Source organism: Cervus elaphus, chromosome 28 (genome assembly GCF_910594005.1).
Source record: "Cervus elaphus chromosome 28, mCerEla1.1, whole genome shotgun sequence".
Classification (NCBI taxonomy): Eukaryota; Metazoa; Chordata; class Mammalia; order Artiodactyla; family Cervidae; genus Cervus; species Cervus elaphus.
In genome coordinates this window covers 28302926-28318141 of record NC_057842.1, presented here as the reverse complement: position 1 = coordinate 28318141, position 15216 = coordinate 28302926, and the positions used below count along the sequence as shown (strand labels likewise).

The following is a 15216-nucleotide window of genomic DNA, read 5'->3' as shown; positions in this document are numbered from 1 at the left end:
TATATGGCAGCCAGTCACTATTCATAATAACATGAAAGGTACACTAAAACATTTATAAACCATTTTGATGGTTGGACTGTTTTCAAGCTCAGAGTGAGAACTTGGGTTTAAAATGATGATTATAATCTCCTAAACCAAAATATTTTTTAAGAACCAATTCAGTCTCACCGCATCCCCAACTTCTAGCATGCTTGTTGAAGATGCATCTCCTGTTTTCCAAATAAACGTCTTGGGAACTGAAAACTAAACTTTTTGTTGATACGTTTATGTCTGGATAGATTGTTAATGGGAGAATGAAGGGAATGAGCATTTAAGGATCTACTCTGTGCCAAGTATTTACTTATTATTTTATTTAGCTTCACAATAGACTTATGAAATAGGTTTTACTCCCATTTATTAATGAGGTAACTCAGAAAGTAAGTATTTTGTCCATTTCATGTAGTGTAAGAGTCAGTATTCAAATATAGGTTTATATCCAGGGGACATGTTTCACTTAGTAATACTAAACTATGAATAAGAATTTTCGGAAAGCAAGAATTAAACTACCAATTTTAGTGAATTGTTTTCCACTGTTAGGACCCTAGAGAGTAGCAAGGTTGTTTAGGGAAGAAAGAAATCAGCCATCTAATGGGTGAACCATAGAAAGGCAGGACACTTGGAATAAACACAACAATATAGTGATTTTTTTAAATGTTTGAGATAATTTTAGATTCACATGTAGCTATAAAAAATAATAGAATGATGTCTTCCACCCTTCATCCAGTTTCCCACCTTACGTGACTATTGTATAATAACTGTCACAACTTGGAAATTGACATTGATACAGTCTTCTAACCTTATTCAGATTTCACAAGGGTTTACAAGCATTCATTTGTGTATGGGTGAGCATGCATGTGTTTAGTCCTGTTCAGTTTTATTACATGTAAATTTGTGCGGCCACCATCACAATCAAGATACAGATCAGTTCCTTCAAAAAAGTTTCGTGTGCTACCCTTTGGAAACCATATTCACCTTCTTCCTTCTGCCCATCCCTCCTGACAACCACTGCTGTTCTCCATCTCTATAATTTGTCATTTCAAAAATATTATATGAATGGAATCATACAGTAGCTAACCTTCTGAGATTGGTTTATTTAAACCCAGTTCAATCCCCTTGATATCTTAGTCTATTTGGACTGCTGTAACAAAAATACCACATACTGAACGGCTTATAAACAACAAAAATTGTTTCTCACAGTTCTGGAGGCTAGAAGTCCAAGATCAGGGAGCCATCATGTCTGTCTTCTCACTGTGATTTCCATGTGGTAAAAGAGGCAAGGAGCTTTCTCAGGCTTCTTATATAAGGGCAGCAATTCATGAGAGTTCTGCCCTCATAACCTAGTCACATCCAAAAGGCCTCTGTCTCCTATTAAATACCATCACATTGGGCACTAGATTTCAACATATGAATTTTGGGGATACACAAACATTCAGATCACAGCACTTGAGATCTGCCCAAGATGTTGCTTATATTATGTAATATTTTTTCCTTTTTATTGCTGAGTAGTATTCCATGATGTATTACAATTTTTTAACCATTCACCCATTGAAGGACATTTGGGTTGTTTCTAGTTTGGAACTATTACAAATAAAGCTAGGATCATTTGTGTAAAAAAAATTCTTTTTGTGAGTATCAGTTTTAATTGAAATGAATGCTCAGTGGAGTGGCTGAGTCAAATGATAAGTGCATTTAATTTTATAAGAAATTATCATACTCTTTTTTCAGAGTGGCTATACCATTTTCCATTCCTTCCTATCTGCAGTGTGTAAATGATCCAGTTTCTTGGCATCCTCATCAGCAGGATGAGGATTCTCATCTTTTGGTATTCTCGCTCTTTTTTTGTTTGAACCATTCTGAGAGGTATGTAGTGATATCTCATTGTGATTTTAATTTGCATTTCTTTAATGACTAATAAGATACAATGTCTTTTCATGTGTTTTTTAGCCATCTGTCCATCTTCTTCATCACAATGTCTTTTCCTATCTTTTGTCTACATTCTAACTGGATTGTGTTCTTATTATTTAGTGCTGTGAGTTCTTTATACTTTCTAGATACTAGTCCTTTGATAGTTTGCCAGTATTTTCTTTCAGTGTGTGGCTTTTCTTTTCAGCTTCTTAACAGAGTCTTTTGCAAAGCAAAAGTTGTCAATTTTAACTTTAACGATTCAATTTACTAGGTTTTCCTATTATGGATTGTGCTTTTGGCATTAAGTCTAACAACTCTTTGCTCAGTCCTGGGTCCTGAAGATTTTCTTTCATTTTTTTCCCAAACATTTTATAGTATTATGTTTCATACATAGGTTGGCTATCCATCTTGAGTTAATTTTTGTATAAGATGTGACTTTAGGTCAAGATTCTTTTTTTCCTTTTGCCAACGGTTGCTCTAAATAGTGATTCCACAAGCTGCAGCGCCTTCTCAGGCTGCATCCAAACTGATATCAACAGTAAAGGTGACTATGGTTCATGAACAACCTGCTCAGAGTTACCTGTGTTTTCTTCCTAAGATGCAGGGGGAGGGGAGCCCCTTAAACTGAGAATGCAAGGTGAAACTTCTAGAAGAACAGCCTAGTAGTTTTCAACTCAGAAATGCAAAAGTTAATTGTCATGCTTGCCTTGACCTCTTGTGGAAAGTATTCTAACAGTGAAAAAGAAAAACATTCAAAAATGGGGTGTGATCCTAGGGCCATAGAAATAACAGAACAAGGCCAACAGTCAGTGGTACTATTAAATAGTAAATCACTGTGATGAGTTATTAGGAAATGAAAGAGAGAACAGTTCAAACTATTTCAACCTGCAGTTTAGCTATTATGATGCTGTTGCAGCCCCAAATGGTCAAGCTATTAAAAGCAAACAGCAAATAAACAAACAGAAACCTGAAGAACTTTATTATCAGAAAAGAGGCAGCCAGAGTCATAAATTGTCAACTGCCTCTGACAAACCATAGAATTCCGTAAAGTGGAATTACCAACAGGATCTGCTTGAAAGCAAGTTTCTGACCACCTAGGGCAGTGTGCTCCAGGCGTATGTATTTACTGGTGCTCCAAGCAAGATCTCTAGGGAAGGTCAGAAAGTCAAGCCAAGGGTACAGCTGCAGTGATGTGGCCACACCACTTTACACAAACCTCTACTAGTGAAAGAAATTGAAGTCGCTCAGTCATGTCCGACTCTTTGCGACCCCATGAACTGTAGCCTACCAGGTGCCTCCATCCATGGGATTTTCCAGGCAAGAATACTGGAGTGGGTTGCCATTTCCCTCTCCACTACTAGTGTGCAGAGGAGAGCAAAAGCAAGATCTGCCCTGATTTCTGCCTGCTACTGCAATATGTATCAGAGATCCTAAAAATTGCTTTCAAACTCTCATCCCCCACCCCTTTACCCTTCTGAGTAGTTAAATAGCCTCTGTTTATTGGTATGCTATTTTACCTTGTGGTTTCATAAACATTGTTTGATTGTATTTAGTCAATAATCCTTTACCCACCCCCTTTGTTTATGGTTCTCTTTCTTTCTGAAATTAACATCAGAGCAAAGTTAAATTAAAAAGACCCCATTTTAATAGTTTAGGATTGAAACTAGTTACTTGAGGATCACCCAATCCTTCCTTTTCTTTATCTTGAAATGTGCTGCGTAGCTCTGAATGGAAGCATGAGTCAGCATCACTGCTTGATGGATCTGTCCTGGATGAGCCCTAAGGAGCTTTCAGGATCTCCTGGCTCTGGCGCAGTTGGTTTCTCAGCATCTTTGGCGTTTTGTTCTAGTTTTTTATTCCTGATCACATGGCTCATGAGACATCTTTCCACGCCTTTGCAAGTGATTTATATATATACAATTCATTTATTATATGTATGGGTGTTAATTCTGTGATACTTGATAAGTCTTGAAACCAAACGAAAAACTGCATTATTAAAGGAAATTATACATTCTGTACTATCTCCAGGGTGATCATTATTCCCTGTGGTCTCTGCTCCCTCTTTCTTCCTCTCACGGTTAGAAGGCAGGTATTTTGTATTTTTCTCTTCCCAGTCATGCCACAGGGACGACGTTCACACTCATTCTGACATTATTTGGCCCCTGCAGAATTTAGCGTTCTTTCAGTGATTTTTGTGTAGGCTCCTTTTGTGCTCTTTGTGCATGTGGTTCATCCCCAAATATGATTTGACTGCTGTGGAAATTTAGACTCAAAAGGGTTTGAATAGCTGCAGTGAGATTACGTAACAGGCAGGTGAGGCAGCGTTTGAGCCCAATTTTGTCCTTAATAGGGCTGCCCAGGGCTGTGTGGCAGCTTGGTGGCAGAATGGCCCCCATAGAACACAGGTACCTGACCTGCTGCCACGCACGTTATGGGCTGAGTAGATTTCTGTGGGCAGTCTGGCAGCTTAACGTTAATTTATGCCACTGTAAATTAATATGCAGAAACACATCATGGATTCTAAAGATCTGCATTGTAAGTGACCTTTTCTGAAAACAACTTGTTTATAACTTGAAGCTGTTGCATAATCCTTCTCATCTACCTTGGGCTGTGTGCTCGGTCAAGTCCAGCTCTGGCGACCTCATGGACTGTAGCCCACCAGGCTCCTCTGTCCATGGGATTAATCCAGGGAAGAATACTGGAGTGGGTTGCCATGCCCTCCTCTAGGGGATCTTCCAAACCCAGGGATCGAATCCATGTCTCTTGTGTCTCCTGCACTGGCAGATGGGCTCTAGCGCCACCTAGGATCTACTTTATCTATCCGTAATACAGTTAATGTCAGAGTATTAACCAACCAAGGCAATATGAAACATACAGTCTGTATACCCCACCTGTGTAAGTCAGGTGGGTGCATTACAGTGATCCAGTTTATACCCTAGAATTGCACTTTGTCTAAAAAGAGTAGTTGCCCATAATAGGAATGAATGCAGAGCTACATTTGTACAGATAATCTCAGCTTGCCTTCTTGGTCAAGTTCAGAGTCTAAGATCCAGTGGAAACTGTCACCTGGTGGGTCTGGCTGGTTGATCTGCAGCACTGCTGAGGACCCAGGGAGTGCTTCCGGCTCCAGCCCCAGAGGAGCACTCTTTGAACCTTAGGAAAGAGCCGTCTCTTTGTGGTACAGCTGGGCTAAGAATGCGTATACCACATGGGTGGAGTGGTGTGATGTGAACTCTTGCCCTTCCTTTAATTAACAGTCTCTAGGTTGTTTTTTCCTGCTGGCCAAGGGCCATTAGAGAAGAACCTTGGTATGTCCCAGATTTGAGGGAAAACCTTATTATTACCAGTTGTTGGATTCAGATATTATCATATTGCAGGCTTTACTTGAGCTGGTGTATGAAAAGCAAACAGATCCATTTTCAGTGCTTGTTATGTGTTAACTCTAAACCTTCTGAATATTTGGTTAATATCTTTTCAGTTTTACTATGCCTACTGATTCTAATAAAAGTTAATAATAATAGCGTTGTGGTGCTTTATAAAGTGCTTTCAGGTGCGTTCCCTCACTTCAATCTTACTATGATTGTATGAGTAGATAGAAATGCAGATGATGAAGCCATAGTTTGAAGGTTAAATAACTTGCCACCAATCACTGAGCCTTTAAATGGGTGGTCTGGACCCTGTATCCCAGTCTGCTTCATCTGTATCTCTGATTGTTTTTCTTCATTCTGTGTTGTTTCCATTTAAATGGCATTAAGTGTTCATTTTTACATTGTCTGGGAGGGGATTTGAACATATTTGTAGCATCATACTGTGATATGTAGGAAAAGTTGTATGTAGATGTGGAAGTAGAATGTTCTGTTTGACTTCACTGGAAACTGTATCTGATTTCAGCTTCTAAGAACCATCCTAGGGGGCTGTTGGGGACGCATGCCTGTAGTGATCCATAGCCCTACGCAAGAACACTCCTGTGTGTGATGTTCTTAGCTTCTGTTTATGTTTATACATTTACAGTCTTTCTCCTGCTAGCTGAGCCATCTGGAGGGGAGGGACTCAGCAATAGTTCCTGCCTCCTTCCTTATGCCTTCTTAAATATTGGTTGACATATGTTCTTGGTCAGTTGCTCAGCCGTGTTCGTCTTGGAAACCCCGTGGACTGTAGCACGCCAGGTTTCCCTGTCTTTCACCATCTCCCGGAGCTTGCTCAGACTCATGTCCATTGAGTCAGTGAAGTGTTAAGTATTTTTTGACCAATCAACAGACTGAGGATATTCATTTAAAACCTCTTCTTTAATGTAGGATATAAAAGGTTTGTGAGTCTTAATTTTTTATCACCTTACGTTTTTCAGTATTCAGAATTTTGCTAACCTTAAAAAATTAAGAATCCTTTCAAATCATTTCCTGTGAAAAAGCTGCATATGCCTTATTTGAAAATATTCCTAATTACCGATTAAACTCTTGTGTGAGCTGTAATGTTGTTTAAGGCACATGTTTCCTCCTTTCTTGATTTGAATTCAGAGCAAGTGGTTCTTAAGGGAATATTTACATATTGCTTGTCATTCATTACTGGGAAAAGCAGCCATGGTCGAGTTTGATCTGCTAATGCTTTCAGGAAATCATTAACTTTTTTTTTTTTTTACAGATTAAAAAAAAGGCATATAAACATTTAGCCAGTAGCAGACTCGTGCTCTTTGCTTCATTTTTAAAGAACAGGCAGAATGACTTGATTTAATTGAAGAATACTGCTCTTCAAGCTGTAGGTTACCAACCTACTGGGCATCATGAAATCAGTTTAGTGGATAGGAACCAGCATTGTTTTAATGGAATGGAATAGAAAAGATCAGTCAAGACTGAGCTAGACTGAATAGAAAATAATCAGTGTGTGTTGTATGTCATCAAAATAAATATTATTTCATGAAAATCTTGTTTTAAATATTTATAAAGATGTTTATATTGAATCTCAATTAAAAATTTTTTTTTATTGTGTACCATATTGAACAGTGACTCATTGATTTAGAAAATTCTTCAGTGGTTGGTACACTGGCAGTGAAGTTATTTTTCCTCCCCAAAAAACAAATTTCTATGATCTAACACACATTAAGCAATTGTTCAAAGACAGCTGTACATAAAATGCTTGTGATGATATAAATGTGCTTTCCCACAGTGCAGTGTTACGGGCTTCCCTGGTGGCTCAGCTGGTAAAGAATCTGCCTGCAATGCGGGAGACTTGGGTTCGATCCCTGGGTTGGGAGGATCCCCTGGAGAAGGGAACGGCTACCCACTCCGGTATTCTGGCCTGGAGAACTCCATAGGCTATTCCATGAGGTCGCAGAGTCAGACACGACTGAGCGACTTTCACTTTCACTGTCACTTTCAAAGAGAGCAGTACGTAAAATGCTTGTGATGATATAAATGTGCTTTCCCACAGTGCAGTGTAATGGGTCTAACCAATTTTAAGGATAAGTGACAAGCTTGTCCCTGTTTAACCTGAAATTCCCTTGCTGATCTGGAGTGTCCCAGATCCTGGAGTGAGACCCAAGGAGACTGTAATTCAGCAAAACTACCTGATGAAGCTAAGCTTATGCAGCTTCTGCTTTGGGGCCTCCTTGGGTTATTTCTTCTCTGTAAGACTACTAGCTATGGGGTTGTATAGTTTTCTTTTCTCTTAAATGAAAATAATAATAGTAGTTTCCTGTTTTTTAAGATTGTTGAGAGGATTGATTGAATTAAAATGCATGAAGTCTTTGGAATAAGCTCTCTTGAAAAATAAGCACTAATGAATTTTAATATAAATTTATACTAAGTAAGGAATACATGAATAAATGAAAGATTGAGAAAGAGCAAGAACAAATATAATATACAGGCATGAATTTTGTGTACACTTCAGGGAATTTATCTATCCCTTGCAACTTCTCCGGGCCCTAGTCACGGCTCTCAGTGAAGGACCCAAGACAGGACTCCAAGATACACAAAGACCAAAGCACATGAAAAGTAAATGATTTAAGCTGCCCCCCTCCTTGCCTGTTGTTGCTGACAGTCAAGAAAGACTTCAGCTGAACTGACTCCTGAGTTTGAACTTAAACTTGTCACTACTGGCTCCAGAGACTTTTGTCACATGCGTTTGAAACCTTTGCTTGCTGTTGGTCTGGGAATTGGTGATGGGCAGGGAAGCCTGGCATGCTGCAGTCCAAGGGGTCGCAAAGAGTCGGACCCAACTGAGTGAGCGAACAACAACAAATTGCTGTTGGTACAACAACTCTTCCACAAGAGAAGATTGAGTTCTGAACCAGAGGATGCTTTGTGCTCGCAGCTCAGGAAGTTCATCACTTATGCTTGTAATCCAGCTGTCATTGATTTTGGTAGAAGTTTTCCTTTCTTTCCCCCTCAAATTCCTTTCTGAAAATTTCTACAGTCTTCACCCCCTCTAACTCATAAGTCGGATGCTGATTGCATACCCTCCCACATACCCTCCCAGGTTAGTCTCTCCGAGGCACACTTCAGATATGTCACTTCCCCATCCCCAGTCTTCTCTTGAATTTGAGGTTCTGAACAAAATGGCTCATTCCTACCTTTCTGTCTGTATCTCCTATTTTGATTTTCTGTACATTTCTTACTCTTTGCCTCCTCAAGCCTCTGGTTTCATTGTGCAAAGAACTGCTCTTTACGATCCACTTTTTATTTACAGTGACAACAAACTCATAACTCTGGCAACCCCATCTTTAATTATCTCCTTGAGGCCTTTCCTGTTTCATTTAATCCTTCACCACCACCCACACACATAACTAGATGTGCCCTCCCTTGCCACTTGACCCAAGGCATTGCTGGGCTTCCTGATCCCTTCTCTTGGAGCCCTTAACACCATTCTCTTTGGATACACCCAGTAGCACTCTTATCTTCTCTGCCTTATTTGCTTGTGTTATTTATTGTCAGTTCTTTTTCATTTTTATGTTCCTCACAGGGTGTAGGTTCATGTCCTACTCCTAACATTCATTCACTGTGAATGATAACCAACATGTGCTACGGAACAGAGACTGATTTGTGTACTCATCTCGTCTCATGATTGCTCTGTTACCATCCTAATTACAAAGATGCTAAACTGTATCACAGATGTTATGTAATTGACCCAGGGTCACTTGTTAAGTGACTGATGAGATAGCAGATCTGGGACTCAGCCCTGGTATGCCTGACCTCACAGACTATGTTCTTAATTATTATGTTGTATTCTTCATTAAACTACGTTGAATTGAATTTCATAGAACCTTATCAGTTACCCATATAAAGATAAATAGGACTCACTGATCTAAATGATACAATAATTAAAACTGATATTTTCTGCTTTCCACTGTAAAGGAATGACTAGGAAATTTGGAACGGGCTAGGAAATCTCTGTGCTTTCAGGGAAACTTTGCAAGTCCCTACCTACCAGTGAAAAAGTCAGCAATCTCCCGAGCTTCCTCTGCATTTGAGGTGTATATCAAGGATTCGCCTATGATTTCTTCTCTTGATTCAGAGTTGGCGGCCCTCACAGTTGGTGAAGGTCTCCCAGCTTGTTTACTTTTGTTGTGGAGGCAGTGACCTGGTGCTTGTGCCACTGGGCATGTTCGTGTTCATACATTTTTTTCAAAAACTTTCGAAACTGATTATTTCTTTTTTGGCTGTGCTGGGTCTTCATTGCTGGATGAGCTTTCTCTAGCTATATTGAGCTGTTGAGCAGAGGCTTCTCTCTAGTTGCAGTGGCTTCCCTTGTTGCAGACCTTGGGCTCTAGAGCACATGAGCTTCAGTAGTTTCAGCACATGAGCTTAGCAGCTGTGGCTCATGGGCTCCAAAGCACAGGCTCAGTAGTTGTGGCTCATGGGCTTAGTTGCTCTGCAGCATGTGGGATCTTCCCGGACCAGGGATCAAACCCTTGTCTCCTGCATTAGCAGGCAGATTCTTTACCACTGAGCCACCAGGGAAGCCCCTGTTCATGCATTTTTACTTCCCTCTTCCTTCATGTGCCATTTTAAATAAAGTTTGCATAAGCAAAATGGTTAATGTCCCTTTTTTTTTTTTTTTCTGTACCCATTTTTGTCTTATACCAGCAAACATACACTGGGCCTGCCTACTTGTTTTAGCTTTTTGCTTCTCACATGTAAATGTAAACAGTATTGAAAAGGATAATGGGCCAGATTTAAAGAGACTGAGCAAGACATAGGGTGGCCTATGGTTTGCAGATGTGACTCAGCACCAAATAAAGCAGACCGATGAGTCAGCACCACGGAGCCTGAATCAGAGTGTCCCAGAGAAAGGAAGATGCTAGTTGAATTGGGGAACCTCCTGGATCTCTTCCCAAGGCAAGACATGGTCTAGCATCTGCTGAGGCAGAAGGTGGTGGAAGGAGGGCTTTTCTTAATGGTTCTGTTGATGCAGTTGATTTCATTTGCACCTTGTAAAGGTGACTTTGAGGTTGGGTACATCAGGTACTGAAATGAGAAATGTACCTTTCTAGTTTTGAGACAAGGTTTCTTTAGGTATGGACTGAGAGTGTGATGTGCATATAGAGGAACCAGAAAACAAGGCTATGGATTACATCAAAATTTAAAAGTAGTATTTATCAATGTACTTGTAGAATACTTGACAAACTAGATAGCCAAAATATGAACCTGGGAAGGTAGGGAACAGTTAATTAGAGGCCAGTTATTCATGCTTAAAATATTCTTTTCTATACTTAGGAAAAAAAAAACCATGGACCCTAATTCTATTTCTAAATCACTCTATGGCATTTAAATACAGTTTATACGTACATGTCCAAGAGCACATCTGTTGTACAAAGAGGACTAGATTCAAAATGGATTGATCCTGCTTTTGAATAGGTGGCATGATTTGAATCCAGTTCCTGTCGTGGATGCTTTGAGCTAAGTTGTTCATCTTTCCATTAATTTTTCCTGTGCATGTGAGAATGTTACTGTTGATTATGACAACCTTGGTGAGTATTGTTCACCATGTGAAGAGGTTTTGGTTTATAAGTTGTGTAATGTATAATTTGAAGCAGGTGAATTTTGATATTTCAGGTTAATTTTGTTAGCACAGTGGAAAGCTGAACAGTAATTTGGTTATTTCATTTTCAGAAGGTAATTGAAGCAGATGCTGGTGAGGTCATTGGGGAATGAGCCATCTCCATTTCAATGGCTCCATCATTTTTTTCAAGTGGGAGGTATTTCCTTTTACTTTGCTAAATCAACTGCTTTTACTAGATAACGAGAGAAATTTAATTTCTTTTAACCGTAACACTGAGCTTCTATAATCAGAATTTCAAGATATTTTTCTTTTATAAGAGTAGTTGTGTTTTAAATGTAAAAGTGAGCAATATGTACACATTAGGTATATGAAAACATAATTTCTCTGAGAGTATATGGATTTTTAAAATAAAAGGATTAGTTATAAACACACATATTTACCTTTAAGTGCAATTTGCACTGTCTGAACAAGTCATTGAAAACTTAAAATTATAAAGCTGGTTGAGTTATAAACCTGATCTATGTAATCTTTACCTTCTTCCTGTTTATTTTAAAGACATAGGAAAATCTTTCTCTACTTTGAGTTTGGTTTCCATATTATCTGACACAAGCTTAAGTAAGACATCCCCTAGTTCTTTCACCTAATCAGAAGTAGACTTTTTTTGTTGTTGCTGTTGTTCTGTCCCTGAGTCGTGTTCAACTCTTTGCAACCCCGTGGGCTGCAGCACGCCAGGCTTTCCTGGCCTTCACTGTCTCCCGGAGTTTGCTCAAACTCATGTCCATTGAGTCGGCGAAGCCATCCAGCCATCTCCTCCTCTGTTGCTCCCTTCTCCTCCCGCCCTCAATCTTTCTTAGCATCAGGGTCTTTTCCAGTGAGTCAGCTCTTTGCATCAGGTGGCCAAAGTTTTGGCGCTTCAGCTTTAGCATGAGTCCTCCCAGTGAATATTCAGGGTTGATTTTGTGTTTGATCTCCTTGCTGTCCAAGGGATTCTCAAGAGTCTTCTCCAGCACCACAGTTCAAAAGCATCTTGGTGCTCAGCCTTCCTTATAGTCCAATTCTTAACATTCATATATGACTACTGGAAAAACCATAGCTTTGACTAAATGGATCTTTGTTGGCAATGTAATGTCTCTGATTTTTAATACACTGTCTAGATTTGTCACAGCTTTTCTTCCGAGGAGCAAATGTCTTTTAAATTCATGATCATCCACAGAGATTTTGGAGTCCAATAAAATAAAATTTGTCATTGTTGCCATTTTTTCCCCATCTATTTGTTATGAAGTGATGGGACCAGATGCCATGATCTTAGTTTTTTGAATGTTAAGTTTTAAGCCAGGTTTTCACTCTCCTCTTTCACTTTCATCAAGAGGCTCTTTAGTTCCTCTTCACTTTCTGCCATAAGGTGCTGTCATCTGTGTATCTGAGGTTATTGATATTTCTTCCCATAATCTGAATTCCAGCTTGTGCTTCATCCAGCCCGGCATTTCTCGTGATGTGCTCTGCATATAAATTAGATAATCAGGGTGATAGTACACAGCCTTGACATACTCCTTTCCCAATTTTGAACCAATTCGTTGTTCCATGTCCAGTTCTAACTGTTGCTTCTTATCCTGCATATAGGCTTCTCAGGAGGCAGGTAAGGTGGTCTGATATTCTCATCTCTTTAAGAATTTTCCATTGTTTGTTGTGATCCATGCAATCAAAGGCTTTAGCATAGTCCATGAAGCAGGAGTAGATTTTTTCTGGAATTCCCTTGCCCTTTCTGTGATCTCTCAGATGTTGGCAATTTAATCTCTGATTCCTCTGCCTTTTCTAAACCCAGCTTGTACATCTGGAAGTTCTTGGTTCACTACTGCTGAGGCCTAGCTTAAAGGATTTTGAACATAATCTTGTTAACATGTGAAATGAGTGCAATGAGTTCAAACAGTAGTTTGAACATAATTTGGCATTGCCTTTTTTTGAGATTGGACTGAAAACTGACCTTTTCCAATCCTGTGGCCACTGCTGAGTTTTCCAAATTTGCTGGCATACTGAGTGCAGCACTTTAACAGCATCATCTTTTAGAATTTGAAATAGGTCAGTTGGATTTCCATCACGCCCACTAGCTTTGTTGTTAGAAATGTGTATTCTTGCCACTGCTTCTTAATCTCTTCTGCTTCTGTCAGATTCAGGGGATTAGTTCTGATAGACAAGTATTTGAAGAACTATGGATGGAAGTTCATAGCAATGTACACAAGGTGGTGACCAAAATTATCCCCAAGAAAAGGAAATGCAAGAAGGCAAAGTGGTTGTCTGAGGAGGACTTACAAATAGGTAAAAAAAAAAAAAAGAAAGAGAAGCAAAAGGCAAAAGAGAAAGGGAAAGATATACCCAACTGAATGCAGAGTTCCGGAGAATAGGAAGGAGAGATAAGAAAGCCTTCTTAAGTGAACAATGCAAAGAAATAGAAGAAAACGATAGAATGAGAAAGACAAGAGGTCTCTTCAAGAAAATTAGAGCTACCAAGAGATCATGGCCTGCAAAGATGGGCACAACTCAGATAATAGCTGGTAAGTTTATTTTCCTGCGTTCAGAAATCTAATGAATGTCTCCATGGCTTTCTTTTTTTAAAAAATAATTTTCTTCATTTATTTATTTACTTAGTTTTGTTCTTCCTTGGTACACAGCTTTTATCTTGTTTCCACATACAGGCTTTTAATTGCAGTGGCTTCTCTTGCTGCCGAGCCTGGGGCTCTAGGCAAGCAGGCTTCCATAGTTGGGGTATGATAGACTCAGTAGCTGTGGCTCCCGGGGCCTCGAGCACAGGCTGAACAGTTTTGGCCCATAGGCTTAGTTCTTCCAGGCATGTGGGATCCTCCTGGACCAGGAACAGAACCCATGTCTCTTGCATCGCCAGGCAGATTCTCTACCACTGAACCACCAGGGAAGCCCCTCCATGAGTTTCTTTTAGTGCACAGTTTCATAACAACTGAATTTGATAGGCACATCATATGAGAATCTTCAGTCCCTCTCTGAGTCGGTTTTAGATGTAGAAGCACCAGGTTATATAGTAACTTGGTAATGTCCTGGAGACTTGAAAGAAGTGATTGAGAGATGAGAAAGAATATAAGTGTCAGGTTTATGTTATCTTGATATCTCATTTCTTCCTCCATTCCTCCTCTTAACACAGGCACCATAACTAACTTCAGAAACATAAAATCTTTTAGTTGAAATACAGAGGTCATCTGGGCTACCACACCATGGCTGGAAACCCCACTCCACCCAACAAATTGGCCTTTTCCAGCCTGGATTTGAGTTTTCCCAGTCAGAGGCATATCCCAGGGACTCCTAAGGATGTTTCTTGCTTAAAAAGCTCTTGTTAGTCGACAGTTGCTTTTAAATTTTTAGTTAAAATTTATATCCTTTCAGATCTTAGAGGAAATGCTTTCAGCTTCTCACCATTGAGATTAATATTTGCTGTGGGCTTGTCATGTGTGTGCCTGTGCTCATTTGTGTCTGCCTCTTCGCGACCCCATGGACCATAGCCTGTGGGATTTCCCAGGCAAGAATACTGGAGTGGGTTGCCAGTTTCCTCCTCCAGGGGATCGTTCCGACCCAGGGATCAAACCCATGTCTCCAGCACTGGTAGGTGGATTCTTTACCACTGAGCCACCTGGGAAGGCCAGGTAAGACTGAATGCTCACTCAGTCACTCAGTCGTGTCCGACTCTTTGCGACCCTATGGACTGTAGCCCACCAGGCTCCTCCGTCCATGGGATTTCCCAGGCAAAAATACTGGAGGGGGTTGCCATTTCCTTCTCCAGGGGGTCTTCCTGACCCGGGTTGTCATAGATGGCCTTTATTATGTTGAGGTAGGTTCCTTCTATGCCTGCTTTCTGGAGACTTTTTATCATACATGGGTGTTGAATTTTGTTGAAATCTTCCTCTGCATCTGTTAAGGTGATCATATGGCTTTTATCTTTCAGTTTGTTAATATGGTATATCATATTTATTGATTTGCATATATTGAAGAATCCTTGCTTCCCTGGGATAAAGCCCACTTGATCATGGTGTATGATCCTTTTAATGTGTTGTTGAATTCTGTTTGTTAGTATTTAGTTGAGGATTTTGCATCTATGTTCATCAGTGACATTGGCCTGTAATTTTCTTTTTTTGGTGGCATCTTTGGTTTTGATGTCAGGGTGATGGTGGCCTCATAGAATGAGTTCAAGGGTTTTCCTTTCTCTGCATTTTTCTGGAAGAGTTTGAGCAGGATAGGTGGTAACTCTTCTCTAAACTT

General features: G+C 39.8%; 1 protein-coding gene across 6 annotated transcripts in view; it reads left to right on the top strand.

The window, feature by feature from the left end:
* The window catches only part of NCOA7 (nuclear receptor coactivator 7), a 156587-nt gene that overhangs the window by 25513 nt on the left and 115858 nt on the right, over positions 1-15216 (top strand). The window contains exon 3 of one of the 6 annotated variants that reach the window (XM_043889876.1): positions 1802-1899. The exons of the other annotated variants lie outside the window; for them this stretch is intronic. The gene's annotated coding sequence lies outside the window, so the exon portion shown is untranslated. The remainder of the gene's footprint in view (positions 1-1801; positions 1900-15216) is intronic. 6 annotated transcript variants of the gene reach the window in all.